The sequence below is a fragment of the Cupressus sempervirens genome, chromosome 3 (assembly GCF_028749045.1).
Source record: "Cupressus sempervirens isolate cs-2001-9-10 chromosome 3, ASM2874904v1, whole genome shotgun sequence".
Taxonomy (NCBI): Eukaryota; Viridiplantae; Streptophyta; class Pinopsida; order Cupressales; family Cupressaceae; genus Cupressus; species Cupressus sempervirens.
In genome coordinates, this window is record NC_143120.1 from 815786595 (window position 1) to 815802068 (window position 15474).

The window sequence follows — 15474 nt, forward strand, 5'->3', positions numbered from 1 at the left end:
AATCTACAAACTTTAGTTGCCAACATGATATTGTTTATTACTTTAAACCATACATAACAAAGTAAATAAGTAATGTTGAATAGTAATATCAACCATGCACAAAGATAACTCATAACATCATATTTTGTTAACTAGGGAAACTCTGGCCAAGGGAAAACCCCGGTGGGGATGATACCCACTAGATAATATACTGATATATAAGATCCTTGTTAGAGGATGGACCGTGTTAGGAGTCAATGAGAAAATTCAGTATAGAGAGTCCCTGTTGGGAGACTTTGAATCCTTGTTAGGAGATTCCAACCATATTAGAAGTTGTGCCAACCCTATTAGGATTTGTAGTACAATAGATGTAAGATGAGCCCATTGCCCAAACATGCAGATCCAATTACAAGAAGATCTCATTACCTAAACAAGTAATTAGACTTTTGGTAAATATGTACTATAACTTCTTTCTTGACTAATCTCTAATCTTCAACTCGATCTCGGATAAAAAAAATAGCTTCTCAAACTTTGCATATATCACTTTCACAAAAATTCACATACAATTGCTTGATACAACATATCACAACTGTTACATTTGAATTTGCAAGATGTCCTTTGGATAAACACTATGTCTTTTCACAAATTTTTGCTAGGTCACCTAAGACCAAAATATATTTTTCCAACCTAGAGTAAACATCTAGGATGTCAGCCCTACTTGGTCAAGTAATTATTTTGTAAACAAAATAATTCCTTTTCTTCAATTCTATTGCCCTATTTCACTGGTAAAACATGAATTTTTTTTTGTACTGATGTCTGAGATTATAAACATCATCATCAACATATATATTATCTCCATCTAACTTCGCTAGTCATAATATGACATTAGCAACAAGTTGCATACAAAACAATACACTATTGTAAACTAAATTCATACTTAGAAAAAATTTTGAGTACCAAAAGTTGAGTATCTTTATTTTTGAGGTTTCTTGTAACCATGTACATCATGTGTTCTCATAAATGCCAAAAATTACATATCTTCATTAGTCAATTGTCAACATACCTACCCCTAGTTGACTTTTCTTGTCGTATTTCCAGATTCATTTGGGCCTTTTTTTTTTATTGTGTTTTATGATTATTAGTACTTGGTTACTGGATTAGATTAAATGTATTTCATACTCAGTTTATATATGTGATGATTTACTAAGTTATTTCAATTATTTTAGGATTATTTCGATGATGATATATATGTTCATTTAATCACTTTCAGTTATTTCATGATGTTAGTTAGAGGAATGATTTATATGCAGTTCTATGGTTACTTACCCCATACTTGCATGTGTATGGTGTACTTTTTTATTTTATTTTATGATTGACATTTGTGATGTGGTTGAGGAAGGGAGTCTTAGTCACTTGCTATTCAGGATCTATATGATGTACCACTCCCCACCATTATCTATTTCATTTAGAATATATGAGCATGTACATGCATGGATTTTATGCAGATTATAGGTACCAGGCATCAACTTCCCTAAATTGCCAAGAAAAGCATACCCTATCACAGTATTTCAATGGTATAACTAGAGATATAACTCTTGAGTCCAAATCCTAACCTAAGCCAATTGTCCTAAAAAATAGGATAGTATCTAAGTTAGTTTCACCCTTTCGAATTTGTCAAGTGACATGAATTTGTGATTTTGACCCTGGAGTTTGTTTTGGTATTCTGTACTTTATGATGAATTTTCATATTTAGTCTTGTGGGTCTTGATGATTTTCTATTATAATTAAATCAAATTGAAAGATAATTAATGATTTGATTTAATGGAAATCTTATTAAGGTAATTCAATATTTAATTATATTTAATTAATTAAATTAAAGAATTAAATTTAAAGATTTTATTAAAGTTCTAATTTTGGCATTTTATATTTATTTCATTTAATAATAATTTATTGAGGAGTTTTATTTTAATAATAAATTCTAAGTAATATTATAAGTTAAATTAATAAACATTATATTTAAAATGTCTCGAGAATTATTAAAGAGAGAGAAAATTATATAATAAAGATATTTTAATTAATGGCATAAAGGTTGTGCATGAAATTAAAATATAATAATAGTTAAAGATCAATGACTCTTCTTGCGTGATTGCACAATCGAAGCCCTAAATTTAAGGGAGAACTCTTTATCAAAGATCTAGAGCTCATTTTTCAATAACTGAGGTTTGGAGGAGCTGATTTTTTGAGAAGAGGGTTTCAAAGGAAAAAAGGAAATTGCTTGCAGGTTCTACGTGCTCATTGTTTTAGCATTAGATCTAGGTAGGATCTTGTGGGTTTTTGTAGTAGTTGCTCATTCCTCGAATTCCTATCTTCTCCATGTCTATTGTGTTTCTGTTATTAGAATTCCTATGGGTTGAAACCCTTGTTTTCATATTTAATGTTCTTCGCTTTATGGAACCTTTGTAAACAATTTGATGAATTGAAACCCTTGTATATGAATTTGATTGTTCTTCATTTTCAAAAGCATCTGTGAACAAACTTAATATCTGAAACCCTAATTTGATTAGTTGGATAATTCACAGTTTGAATCAATTAAGAAATTTGTGTTTCTAGGATAGGGTTTCCATTTCGAGAAAGTTTCCATTTTTACTAGGTTTCCATTTCGGGAAAGTTTCCATTTTTAAAAGGTTTCCATTTGCAGAAAGTTTCTATTTTGGCAGGTTTCCATTTTGGGAAAAAATTATTTTTAGCATGTTTCCATTTCAAGAAAGTTTCCATTTTTAGCAAGTTCCCATTTTAGGAAAGTTTCCATTTTTAGAAAATTTCCATTTTGGGAAAGTGCTTCCAAAGTTTAATAAATTTAAAATTATTATTGATGTTGACTGGAGGATGGCATTGTGCATGGTCTCGACGAGGGCTAGGGTTCGCGTGACCTAGCTTCTTCATTTTGCTTCCTGCCTGTGGCTGCTGGTCATGGTCAGTCTATGCTCATGGGGGGTTCTTTTCTTTGCTCAGGGGTGCATAGATTGACTAGAGGGTCCAATCCTTGTTTGGCTATGGGAAGATGATTTTTACCTACATTTTTGTTGTGCTCGACATTTTCTTGGCAGGCAGTGTTTTGGGATCTGAGATTGTGGGTTTCTTACTCCATCTCTCTCTACTAGTGGGGTTGTGTTATTTGTCCCATGGTGAATCGGGGTATTTTTTTGTCTCAAATTTCCTCTGAGGAGTTGGAGATGGTAGATCTTTCTTCTTCATTACATTTCATTTTGAAGATCAGATAAGTAAAACCCCTCTCTAGAGATGGGGTCTCCTCCTCAAAAGGGATGCCTCAAATAAAAAAAAGTTAATGGATGTTTGGAAAGATTTGAGGATCAACCTATTTTGGCTATTCAACTTGAGTAGGTTTCATAGGATGTTGAATGTTGGCATAATCATGCCCTTATTTACAAATTTCTAGGCCTTTGTCTTTCTCTACCCATGTTGGATTCTTGGGCTCGTCGGGTTTGGAATCCCAAAGGTGATATGGAGATTATTTTGGCAGCGAATAACTATTCTCTAGTTGTCTTCTCATGCATGTCGGATAGGAATATGGTTTTTGAAGGAGGCCCTTATTTCTTTAACCAAGTGGGGCTCTTCATCAAGCCTTGGCACATGGGCTTCAACTCCACTAAAGAAATCCCCTCACGGGTACCTGTGTGGGTTCATTTGCCAACGCTTCCTTTGGAATTTTGGAGGGAAGATATTCTTCACTCAATTTCATTGCTTCTTGGAAAACTTGTGGAAGTGGCTACGCAAACTCAAGATCGTAAGGTAATTTCTTATGCTTGTATTTGTGTAGAAGTTGTTTAACTAATATGTTACCAGATGCTATGGAAATATGCATGGGGTCTTCTTCTTGGATCCAATAGTTGGATTATGAGAACCTCCCTTTTAGGTGTCAAAATTGTCATGAATATGGTCATTTACCCCACAAATGTCCTAGATTTAAACCCTTCCTCTTGGTTACCTTTGGACCTCCTAGGGGGGACAAGGTGAAGGATCCTACATCTTCTGAACCTGTAGATAATGAGGGCTTTACTCAGGTTAAGTCTCATAAAAAAGGTAAGGGTAAGAAGAGAACCTAGTTGGATAGACACAATGATAACACTTTGAACAGATTTGATGTTCTTGAAGACTTGGTATAGGAGGAAGGTGTTCTAGTCGAGCTTTCTTCTAGGGATAAGGGTCTGCATGAAGTTCAGGATGAGGATGCAAAGGAGGATCAGATATTATCTTCAAGGGACCTTCAGATTGAACAGATTGTTCTGGATCTGCCTTCTCAGGTTCAAGACACCAGGGATCCCCAGGGGTCACAGGCTCTGTTGAGATCTATCATGGTGGTTCTTGATCCCCCTACTCCTAAGGGGGCCTCAAACTTGGAAAAGGGTAGCAAAGTTCCTCCTATTTTAGGCTTATAGCAGAAATCCTTTAAAAAGGGGCCTCTTGATAAATCATAATGGAGTGGTAGAAAGACTGATCAAGAGAAGGTCAAGATTATGGGGGATACTTTGGTTGAGTTTGGGTTTGTGAAACCCATTGATTCCCACTTCTCCCACCCCCATAAATGATTGTTCTATCATGGAATGTTTGGGGGTTGAACAACATCCCCAGACAAAAGGTTGTTCATAGATTAATTGATTCTCAGTCACCTGATGTGGTTTTTATTCAGGAAAGTAAGCTTACAATGGATGGTTTTAGTAATCATGCTTCGTAGATCTAGCCCCAAGGCAATTGGCAGGAGGTGGGACCTCATAATAGTTCAAGGGGTTGGCTTGCTTCTAGAACCTGAGGAAAGTACTCCCCTTATGGTGGATTTCTAGTCAGTTCTCTATCTCTTTGGTTGCATCTTGTTTGGTGACTGGAGAAAGGTGTCTCTTATCAAATATTTATGCTCCTATTGATCTTTCAAGTAAGTCAAATATTTGGGCTCACATCAGCTTCATCCAGGCCTTAGACCCTTTTCTCCCATGGATTATGGCTGGTGATTTTAATTCTATTACTAGTTTGGATGAAAAATGAGGTGGGTTACCCAGGATGGACTCCTCTACAAATATTCTTAGGGATATGATTGGTTCCTTGAATCTCATTGACATGAAGCCAACCAACAATGTCTTTACATGGAATAATAGGAGGTGTAGTGTTGAGGCTATCTCAGAAAGGCTTAATAGATTTTTGGTTTCATGCTATTGGATGAACAGTAGGTTGATCAGTAGTTTAGAAATTCTTGATTGGAGAGGCTCTGATCACTGACTATCAAGCTCTATGTCACTGCTTATGGAGTCATCAAAACTCTTCTTTCAAATTTAAGTTAATGTGGTTAAGAGATCAGTCTTTATAGGATCTTATGGTGGATTGGTGGTATGAGACGATGCATGCCCATGGGACGACAATGTTTACTTTTTGTCAGAGGCTTTAACATGTAAAGTACAAGTTTAAGAAGTGGAATAAACAATGTTTTGGGAACCTACATGCTCAAAAGATAGATACTTAGGCTAAGTTAGATAACATCACTCATTTGATTGGGGATCAAGGGTTGACCCTTGATCTAAGAAAAGTTGAGTCCTTGGCTCTTTAGGGATTAGAAGAGTGGGAGCTTTGGGAGGAGATCTTCTGGAATCAAAAAACTTGTGTTGATATGCTTCAGGAGGAGGACAAGAATACTGCATTCTTTCATAATTTTTTTAAGGCTCAGAGGTAGGGGAATTATTTTTCCTCTTTGGTCTCACCTGAAGGGGCTCAACTCTCTTCTAGTGTTGATATTTCTAGGGTTGCAGTCAATTATTTTTTAAACCTTTTTTCTAAAGAGGATCTTGTTGCCAGGGATGAGGAGAGGGCCATCTTGGATTACATTCCTCACCTAGTCTCTACTTAGATGAATGGGGCTCTCTTATGTCCTACTTTACTACCTAAATTGGAGAAAGTGGTGTTTAACATGAAAAAAGGTAAGGCTCCTAGCCTAGATGGGTTCTCAATTGAGTTCTTTTAGGAGTTTTGGGAAATAATAAAGTTTGATCTCGTTGAAGTGGTTCAGGAATCTCATAGGAATAAATAGATGCTCAAGTCCATGAATTCTACTTTTCTAGCTCTCATACCTAAGTAGGAGGGGGCCAATTAGATAGCTCAATTTAGACCTACTACACTATGTAATGTTGTTTATAAGATCATCACCAAGTTGATTGCAAAGAGACTGAAGCCTCTCCTCAATTCTCTGATCTCTCTTGAGCATGGGGGTTTTTTTGAAGGAAGACAAATTTTGGATGGTGTTGTGATTGTAATGGAAGCTTTTCATTCTATGGCTAACTCTAAGGAGAAGGCTATGTTTATGAAACTTGACATGGCTAAAGCTTATGATCAAGTGAGCTAGGAATTCTTACAGAAAATTCTCTTGTTGTTTGGCTTTGCTGAGGAGTGGGTGAATTGGATTCTTAGTTATGTGACCTCCTCTTCCTTCTTAGTTCTTGGGTGAATTGGATTCTTAGTTGTGTGACCTCCTCTTCCTTCTCAGTTCTTATTAATGTGGAACCATTAGATTCGTTTAGTGCTTCTTTGGGATTTTGGCAAGGGGACCCTTTATCTCCTTATTTATTCATTATCATGGTGGAAGAACTTGGAAGATTTATTAAATCTCAGGTCGGGCAGGTCTTATTCAAGGTTGGAGTTGGAACAATTATCTTCCTTCCTACTCTCACCTTCAGTTTATGGATGATACTATGTTGATGGGCATGACCAAAGTTATAGAGGCTATGAACTTCAAGAGAGCCTTAAACATCTATTTGAAGGCTTTAGGTCAGTGTATTACTAATGAAAAATCCTCCATTTATTTCTTCAATACCCCTCAGCTTATCCAAATTAGGATTGCTAAGATCCTTAGATTTCAGATCAATTCTCTTCCCCTGATATACCTTGAGATCCCTTTGGCTTTGGTATCTCAGCGTAGAGAGTACTGGTAGGGGATTTTGGATAAGTTTTAGAGTAAGGTTAGTCATTGGACTTATAGGTGGCTATCTTCTACTGGGAGAGTGGTTCTTCTAAAGACTATGGTGTAGTCTCTCCCCATTTATAGGTGTTGTGTGCATATTCCCCCTTCCACCTTTGTAAGGGATTTTGATCCTCTATCTCAGCAATTCCTTTGGTTTAGTAGCCTCCTCTCCTCAAAGTGGAGTTTAGTTAAGTGGGAGTCTGTTTGCAGGCCAAAGCATGATGGGGGCCTTAGTCTTAGGTCTATAGTGCTTGTTGTCATGGACTTGGCTGCTAAGTTTTACTAGAGGTGGTGCAACAATTAGCAACAAGACTGGGCCAAGATTCTTTACCCATAAGTATTTTCCTCGTGTTGATAGCCTTAATGTGTCGTGACTCACTTTATTGGGTATAGGCTCTTGTGTTTGGGATACCCTTAAGAACGGCACTCAGTTGATTAAGGAGGGTCTCTTATGGATTTGTAATAGAAGCTCAGATGCTCTATTTTGGCAGGACTCTTGGGATGGTCACCCTCCCATTCTCTCTAGCTTTCCCTAGCTTCAGCCTCTTTGCCATAATTTTACTAATGTTGGCTGGTTTAAGGTGGAGTATTTTAAGATTGTCAAGTGCTTGAGTCAGGTGGAGGTGACTTGCTAGAAGGATCCTTAGGAGTGGCCTGTGGGTGGCTTTGATGTGGATCATGCTCTTATTTCTAATTCTTTGGAGAATAGGTTTTGTAGCTCCCTTAATGTGAGGGATTTTTTGGCTTGGAGTCCTAGCCCAAAAGGTAAATTTATTGTGGCTCAAGGCTATTCTATACTTGATAGGAACTTACATGGTGTAGCTGAAGTGCACTGGTGGAAGAAGGTTTGGAATAACTTTCTTGGCCCAAATGTATTTTTTTCTTATGTTTGTTGGCTAAGAAGAAATGCCTCACTTGGGATAATTTTCGCAAATGAGGTTTTCAGGGACCTTCTATTTGCTTCCACAATGAAGATTGTATCTCTCACTTGCTTTTTCTTTGCCCTTTTTTGAGAGACATATGGCATAGATGGTGGGAGGCTTGGAGTCATGATTTTATTCATGCTACATCTCTAATTGATTTTTTGGAAAGCTTGGTCAGACCTCTAGCCAAGATTTCTTTCTTGCAGATCACTTGGATGGTTGGGTCAATTTTCATTCTCTAAAACCTTTGGCTAGAGAGGAACCGCATAATTTTTTTTGACTCCAAATTAGGAAGTTTTCAATTATGGAAGATGATTCTTAGTAGGCTTCAGGAGACTATTTTTACAAAGTGTGATATGTCTGAAAGTATAAATCCCAGTGATCAAGCTATTGTGAGGAATTTGAACCTGGGTGATAATAGTTAGAGATGCACTCTTGGAAAAAGACCTCGTCATGGCAAGCAACATGTTTGTGGAGGGGCGGTGGAATCCTCCCCCCACTAGGATCTTTAACATTAATACAGACGGTTCTTCTCAAGGGAACTCTAGTCATGTTGGTATTGGGGCTATAGGTAGAGGTAATGATGGTGGTGTGGTTTTTCTCTTCTCTATTTATAAGGGTCAACACTCTACTAATATGATGGAGACCCTTGATATTAAGATTGTTGTTGAGAGAGGATGCTCTTTAGGCTAGAAGTAGATCATCTGTGAGTCTAATCCTCAGATTGTTGTGGATATGCTGAATAACCAAAGTTTGGAGGATGTTAATTGGCAATTAGCCTCTTTGGCTAGACAAATTCTTAGTATTTGTAGTTCCTTGGATTCTGTCTCCTTTTGCCATATTCCTCATGAATAGAATAGAGTGGCAGATTGGTTGGCGAAGTGGGCTTTAGACTACATGGTTAGTTGGGATATTAGTGGTAGGGATGAGTTACCTTTTGAGTATCGTGGGATTATTGATCAAATATTATTGGAAGACAGGAATATGTAGTGTGGTATGGGCCTTTGGCCTTTGCTCTATAATTTGAATCTGATTGAATAAATTTTTACCCCTTTTTTCAAAAAAAAATTGATAATAATAATAATTATTAATTTTAATAAGTATTGTTAAAAAAATTAATTAAATTATTTGAAAATTTGATTTATTACTTTATTATTTAAATATAATTCTAAAGTAAATTGAAAATCAAAGAAATTAGTTGGGAGAATTAATGTTTTCTTTTATAAACTTAGATGTGTTTTATTATTCAAAAACCTTAGTAATTATAATACTTTGAGAAAATGAAAACGTGAACCCTGATTGAGATCGAAAACATTATGAACTCTAATACTTGGAAACAAAAATGACAACTTGAAAAGTAATAGTGAAGATTAAACTTGTGTGTTTTCCAAAGCCTAATGAATTATGAAAAGTTACTATTGCATGCACTTTATGTGATGTGTGGTTTATTGATGTTGGGTTTTGGGGTTGACTAAGTTTTGACCAAATTAGAATGTTTACTAGAGGCTTGGGGGTTTTGTTCTCAAATATTGTTTTGATTACGATCTTTTGTCCTAACCATAGTGATGTGTCATTTGTGTACTATGATGAGTTTGATCAGATGTTTTGATGTGCTTTCCAATTTCTTGTGTGGAATTGAGGTGAATGGTGTGACTTTCCTAATATAACCTTTAAGTCTTCGATTAGTTATCCTTGATTTCTTCGTAGTTGCTTGTATGGGACTGAGGTGATTATGTGATTTGTTTTGTTGATGTCATGTTATGATATGGATTTGGTTTAGGTATACTTGATTTTGGATCAGTCCTATTAGGATGATTGTTTTGGTGAAATCCGTGATTTTGATCTATTATATTTTAGTGTTTTCCAATTGCTTGTTTAAGAACTAATGTGTGGTTTATAATCATTTGAGATCTTTTACTTTTTCTAAGCTTAGGGTAGGTTTTATGTATGCCATGTTGGGAAGTGGTTTGCAATGGAGACCGAGGCCCTAAGAAGGCTGACAGGTAACCCATTGTAGGTTATTTTAATAAGTGATAACATTTCATTAAATGGGTTTTAAATGAATTAATAAGATATTGGTATCACAAAAAGTCACTAGGGGATCTAGAATATTAAAAGACTACCATAGTAACCTTAGAGCTGACTTATTAGTATGCCTTGTCTATACGAAAGGATACTAACACTACATACAGACACTAGGGGGCCAGAGTATTAAAAGACTATTGGGTAACCTTAGAGTTTGCTCATGCGATGACACTTGCCCACTTGCATAGTATATTTCCTACATGTCTGTGTTTCCTTTGGGTTTAGTTGATACTTGTGTATTGGTACCCTTGAGATAGTTTTCTTTCAGGTGATTTCTTGAACCTAGTTGTTGGTTTTGACTTTTGAGTTGTTATACTATTTGGGACTTGAGTTTATCTCCTCATCATGGTGGGAGTGGACCTTTTTGGGTTCCACAAGGTCAAATGGTAGTACATTTTCTTATAGAATTAAGATCCGACCATTAGATGTCGTTGTTGGGTGTGTTTGTGCAGATGTTCCTTTTTATCTAATCTTGTATTTCTATGATGGATGGTTATACTCTAAGTGTATTGTATTTGATTTCATAGATCTTACGAGATGATGTTGTTTGCTTCATGATGTATATTATTTCAGCCTCTCATACCATGTCACTTGTAAAGTGGATGATTGTGCATTCTATTTATTGCCCAGTGGCATCCTATAATTGTATATTATTTAAATAGATTCATACTTGTAGTTATTCTTTAATGTGGATGTGTCATATATTAGATTTAGTATTAATTAAACTTAAATATGATTCAACATCATGGGAACCTTAAGAATTTTAATATATTTTATGGTATGTGCTTATGCATATGTTATTGCTTCCACTATATTTATATTTGTTGTTGTTAAGTTATTATCTTTCCAAAAAACAAATGTTTGACAAACTTAGTGAAACTTTAGGTTAATTTCTTTTGGGTCACTTGGAAGGGTGTTACATCTAGTATTAGAGCATGAGTTTCTACATTGGGAGCTCTAGGTATATTGGAATGCCACTAGTTGTCAACTATTTGAAATGTCATATGTATTAATTGTAAACTTGAACACTTGAACTAGTTAACTGAAAATGAAACTTGAACTATTATATGTATTTATTGCAAACTTGAACACTTGAACTAGTTAACTCAAAATGAAACTTGAACTGTTATATGTGTTTATTGCAAACTTGAAACACTTGAACTAGTTGAATTGAAATGAGACTTAAATAGTGTTATGTATCTATTACAAACTTGAACCTAAACAGTTTGAACAAAAACAAAACAAAATACAAAATACAAGCAGTGGAACTTTTTGAACATGAAACTTGGAAACTCATAACAGTTATGTTCTTGACTTGTGTCTATACATTATAATTTTTATGTTTTTCAATGGAATTAAAGATGTTGATCTTTTGTTTGGAGTGTTTTTAGGGATCTTATTTCAGTATTTGTTAAAAAGATTAATGTTAAATCAATATGGTTTTTTGTTTATTATTAAACCATAATCATATTGCTCTAAGTGACTGAAAGTGTTTACATAGTTAACTTATTTGTATTAGTTTCTTAAATGAGCTTTTTGTTTGACATTGTAGATAGTACTCTTTGACTTTTATTTACTCTAGTCATTGTAGTAGGCTTCCAGGAGTAAGCCTAAGTCGAAGGGGAGTGGATGTAATGCCTACCCCTAGTTTAGATTTATCTTTCTTGTATGCTTCCAGGAGTAAGCCTAAATCTAGGGGGAGTGAATGTAATGCCTACCCCTAGTTGACTTTTCTTGTAATATTGTCAGATTCTTTTGTGCCTGTTTCATGATTATTAGTACCTGGTTACCAGTTTAGATTAAATGTATTTCATACTCAGTTTATATATGTGATGATTTACTAAGTTATTTCAGTTATTTTAGGATTATTTTGATGATGATATATATGTTCATATTTAATGACTTTTATTTATTTCATGATGTTAGTTAGAGGAATGATTTATATGAAATTCTATAGGTACTTACCCCATACTTGCATGTGTATGGTGTACTTGTCTGTTTTACTTTATGATTGATGTTCCTAATGTGGTTGAGGGAGTGAGTCGTACTCACCTACTAGTTAGCATCTACACGATGCACCACTTCCTGTCATTGCCTATTTAGTTTAGAATATATGAGTATATAAATGCATGGATTTTATGTAAATTGTAGGTACCGAGTATCGACTTCCTTGAATTGCCAAGATGAGCATACCCTATCGTAGTATTTCAATGGTATAAGTGGGGAGATAACTCTTGAGTCCAAATCCTAATCTAAGCCAATCATCCTAGAAAATAGGACAATTATTTGAGTTAGTTTCACCTTTTGAATTCGTCAAGTGACGTGAGTTTGTGATTTTGACCCTAGAGTTTGTTTTGGTATTCTATACTTTATGATGAATTTTCATATTTAGTCTTGTGGGTCTATGATGATTTTTTGTTATAATTAAATCAAATTAAAAGATAATTAATGATTTAATTTAATAGAAATCTTATTAAGGTAATTCGATATTTAATTATATATAATTAATTGAGAAATTAATTAAATAAAAGAATTAAATTTAAAGATTTTATTAAAGTTCTAATTTTGGCATTTTATATTTATTTAATTTAATAATAATTTATTTAGTAGTTTTATTTTAATAATAAATTCTAAATAATATTATTAGTTAAATTAATAAATTCTATATTAAAAACGTCTCGAGAATTATTAAAGAGAGAAAGAAAATTATTTAATAAAGATATTTTAATTAGTGGCATAAAGGTTGTGCATGAAATTAAAATATAATAATAGTTAAAGATCAACGAGTCTTCTTGCGTGATTGCACAATCAACGCCCTAAATTTAAGGGAGAACTGTTTATCAGAGATCTAGAGCTCATTTTGCAATAACTGAGGTTTGGAGGAGGCAATTTTTTGAGAAGACGGTTTTGAAGGAAAAAATGGAATTATTTGTGAGTTCTATGCACTCATTTTTTTAGCATCAGATCTAGGTAGGATCTTATGGGTTTGTGCAGTAGTTGCTCATTCTTTGAATTCCTATCTTCCTCATGTTTGTTGTGTTTTTGTTTTTTAAAATTCCTCTAAGTTGAAACCCTAGTTTGCATATCTAATGTTCTTCATTTTAGGAAACCTCTATAAGCAATTTGATGATTTGAAACCCTTATGTATGAATTTGATTGTTCTTCATTTTCAAAAGCATCTGTAAATGAATTTAATATTTGAAACATTCGTTTGATTAATTGGATAATTCGTAGTTTGAATCAATTAACAAATCTGTATTTTTAGGATAGGGTTTCCATTTTGGGAAAGTTTCAATTTTTAGTAGGTTTCCATTTTGAGACAGTTTCTATTTTTAGCAAGTTTCCATTTTAGGTAAGTTTTCATTTTTATCAGGTTTCCATTTTAGGTAATTTTCCATTTTTAGCAGGTTTACATTTCAAGAAAGTTTCCATTTTTAGTAGGTTTCCATTTCGGGAAAGTGTTTCTAAAGTTTAATAAAATAAAAATGAAAACTTGAAAACTAATAGTGAATATTAAACTTGTGTGTTTTCTAAAACCTAATGAATTATGAAAAGTTACTATTGCATGCACTTTATGTGATGCGTGGTTTATTGATGTTGGGTTTCAAGGTTGACTTAGCTTTGACCAAATCAGAATGTTTACTAGAAGCTTGGGGGTTTTGTTCTGAAATGTTGTTTTGATTACGATCTTTTATACTTGACCATGGTGATGTGCCATGTGTGTGCTATGATAAGTTTGATCAGATGTTTTGATGTGCTTTCTAATTTCTTGTGTGGAGCTAAGGTGAATTGTGTGACTTTCTTTGAGTCTTTGATCAGTTATCCTTGATTGCTTTCTCGTTGCTTGTGTAGGACTAAGGTGATTATGTGATTTGTTTTTGGTGATGTCATGTTATGACATGGATTTGGTTTAGGTATACTTGATTTTGGATCAATCCTATTAGTGATCATTTTGGTGAAATCCATGATTTTGATCAGTAATATTTCAATGCTTTCCAGTTGCTTGTTTAAGAATTGATGTGTGGTTTATAGTCATTTGAGATAGTTTTCTTTTGTTGAGCTTAGGGTAGGTTTTATGTATGTCATGTTGGGAAGTGGCTTGCAATAGAGGTCGAGGCCCTAAAGAGGCTGACAGGTAACCCATTGTAGGTTATTTTAATAAGTGATAACATTTCATTAAATGGATTTTAAATGATTTAATAAGATATTGGTATCACAGAAAGTCACTAGGGGGTCTGGAGTGTTAAAGGACTATCGTTGTAACCTTAGAGATGACTTGTTAATATATCTTTTCTGTATAAAAGGATAGTGACACCATATAGAGACACTAGGGGCTGGAGTATTAAAAGACTGTCAGGTAACCTTAGAGTTGGCTCATGTGATGACACTTACCCACTTGCATAGTAGATTTCCTACATGTCTGTGTTACCTCTGGATTTAATTGATACTTGTGTCTTGGTACCCTTGAGATAGTTTTCTTTCAGGTGATTTCTTGAACCTAGCTTTTGGTTTTGACTTTTGAGTTGTTATCCTATTTGGGACTTGAGTTTATTTTCTCAACATGGTCCAAGGTCCAGGGTCAATGGAAGCTTGAAAAATCTTTATGATTTTTTCTTTTAATAATTTATAAAGAAAACTTATTTATTGTTTTAAAAGTACTGTGTGAAAGTAACAGTTCTTTTGAACCATTGTTTTGTGATTTTTTAAATATTTGATCGTTGATTTTTTTAGGGGTCTTTTGGGTGAACTATGATTGACTATTAATAGAATTTTATATTTTGTTTTCTATTTTCTTGGAAAAGATTTCAATGAAATTATATTATTGAAGTTATACATATTTGACCTTTGAATCCGGGTGTGTGAATGTTTTTCATGTGAGAAGATATCAACAGATAAATGTGTTGAAGTTTTCACTCATCTATGTGGAAATTTTTCACTCATCTATGTAGAATATGGGAATCTTATTTGTGAATTAGTTTCTTTGGATTCTATTAAATTGTTAGACTCTTTTACTTTAGTATTTCTTTATGTGGAGTTTACACCTTTGAAAGCTTTCTGGTCAAAAGCTTGCCTTATCATTTTCAGTCTAAAAGCAACTTCAAGTTAATATTTTGTTTAAGTTTCAACAATGTGAAGGTAGTTTCCACCTTTGAAAATAAGTAGAGAATTAATTGGTGATAGATATTATTTGATCAATTCAATTGTGACTACATTTATCACCTTGATTGGACAGAAAATAGGGATAGGTGATAAATCTATCAACCAACATTGGAATAGAAATTTCTAACAAATCCCTTGACAATCACCTTCAAGGGTAACTTCCAACATAGGTCTCCAAACTATTATCAAAGACTCAAAACTCAACCACAAATAAATGTTGTCCTTATATCTCTTACAAATATACATAAAATCCCATACTCAGTCAATACTAGAACAGATAAGCACTGCCTAAATTATAATAACAAATCA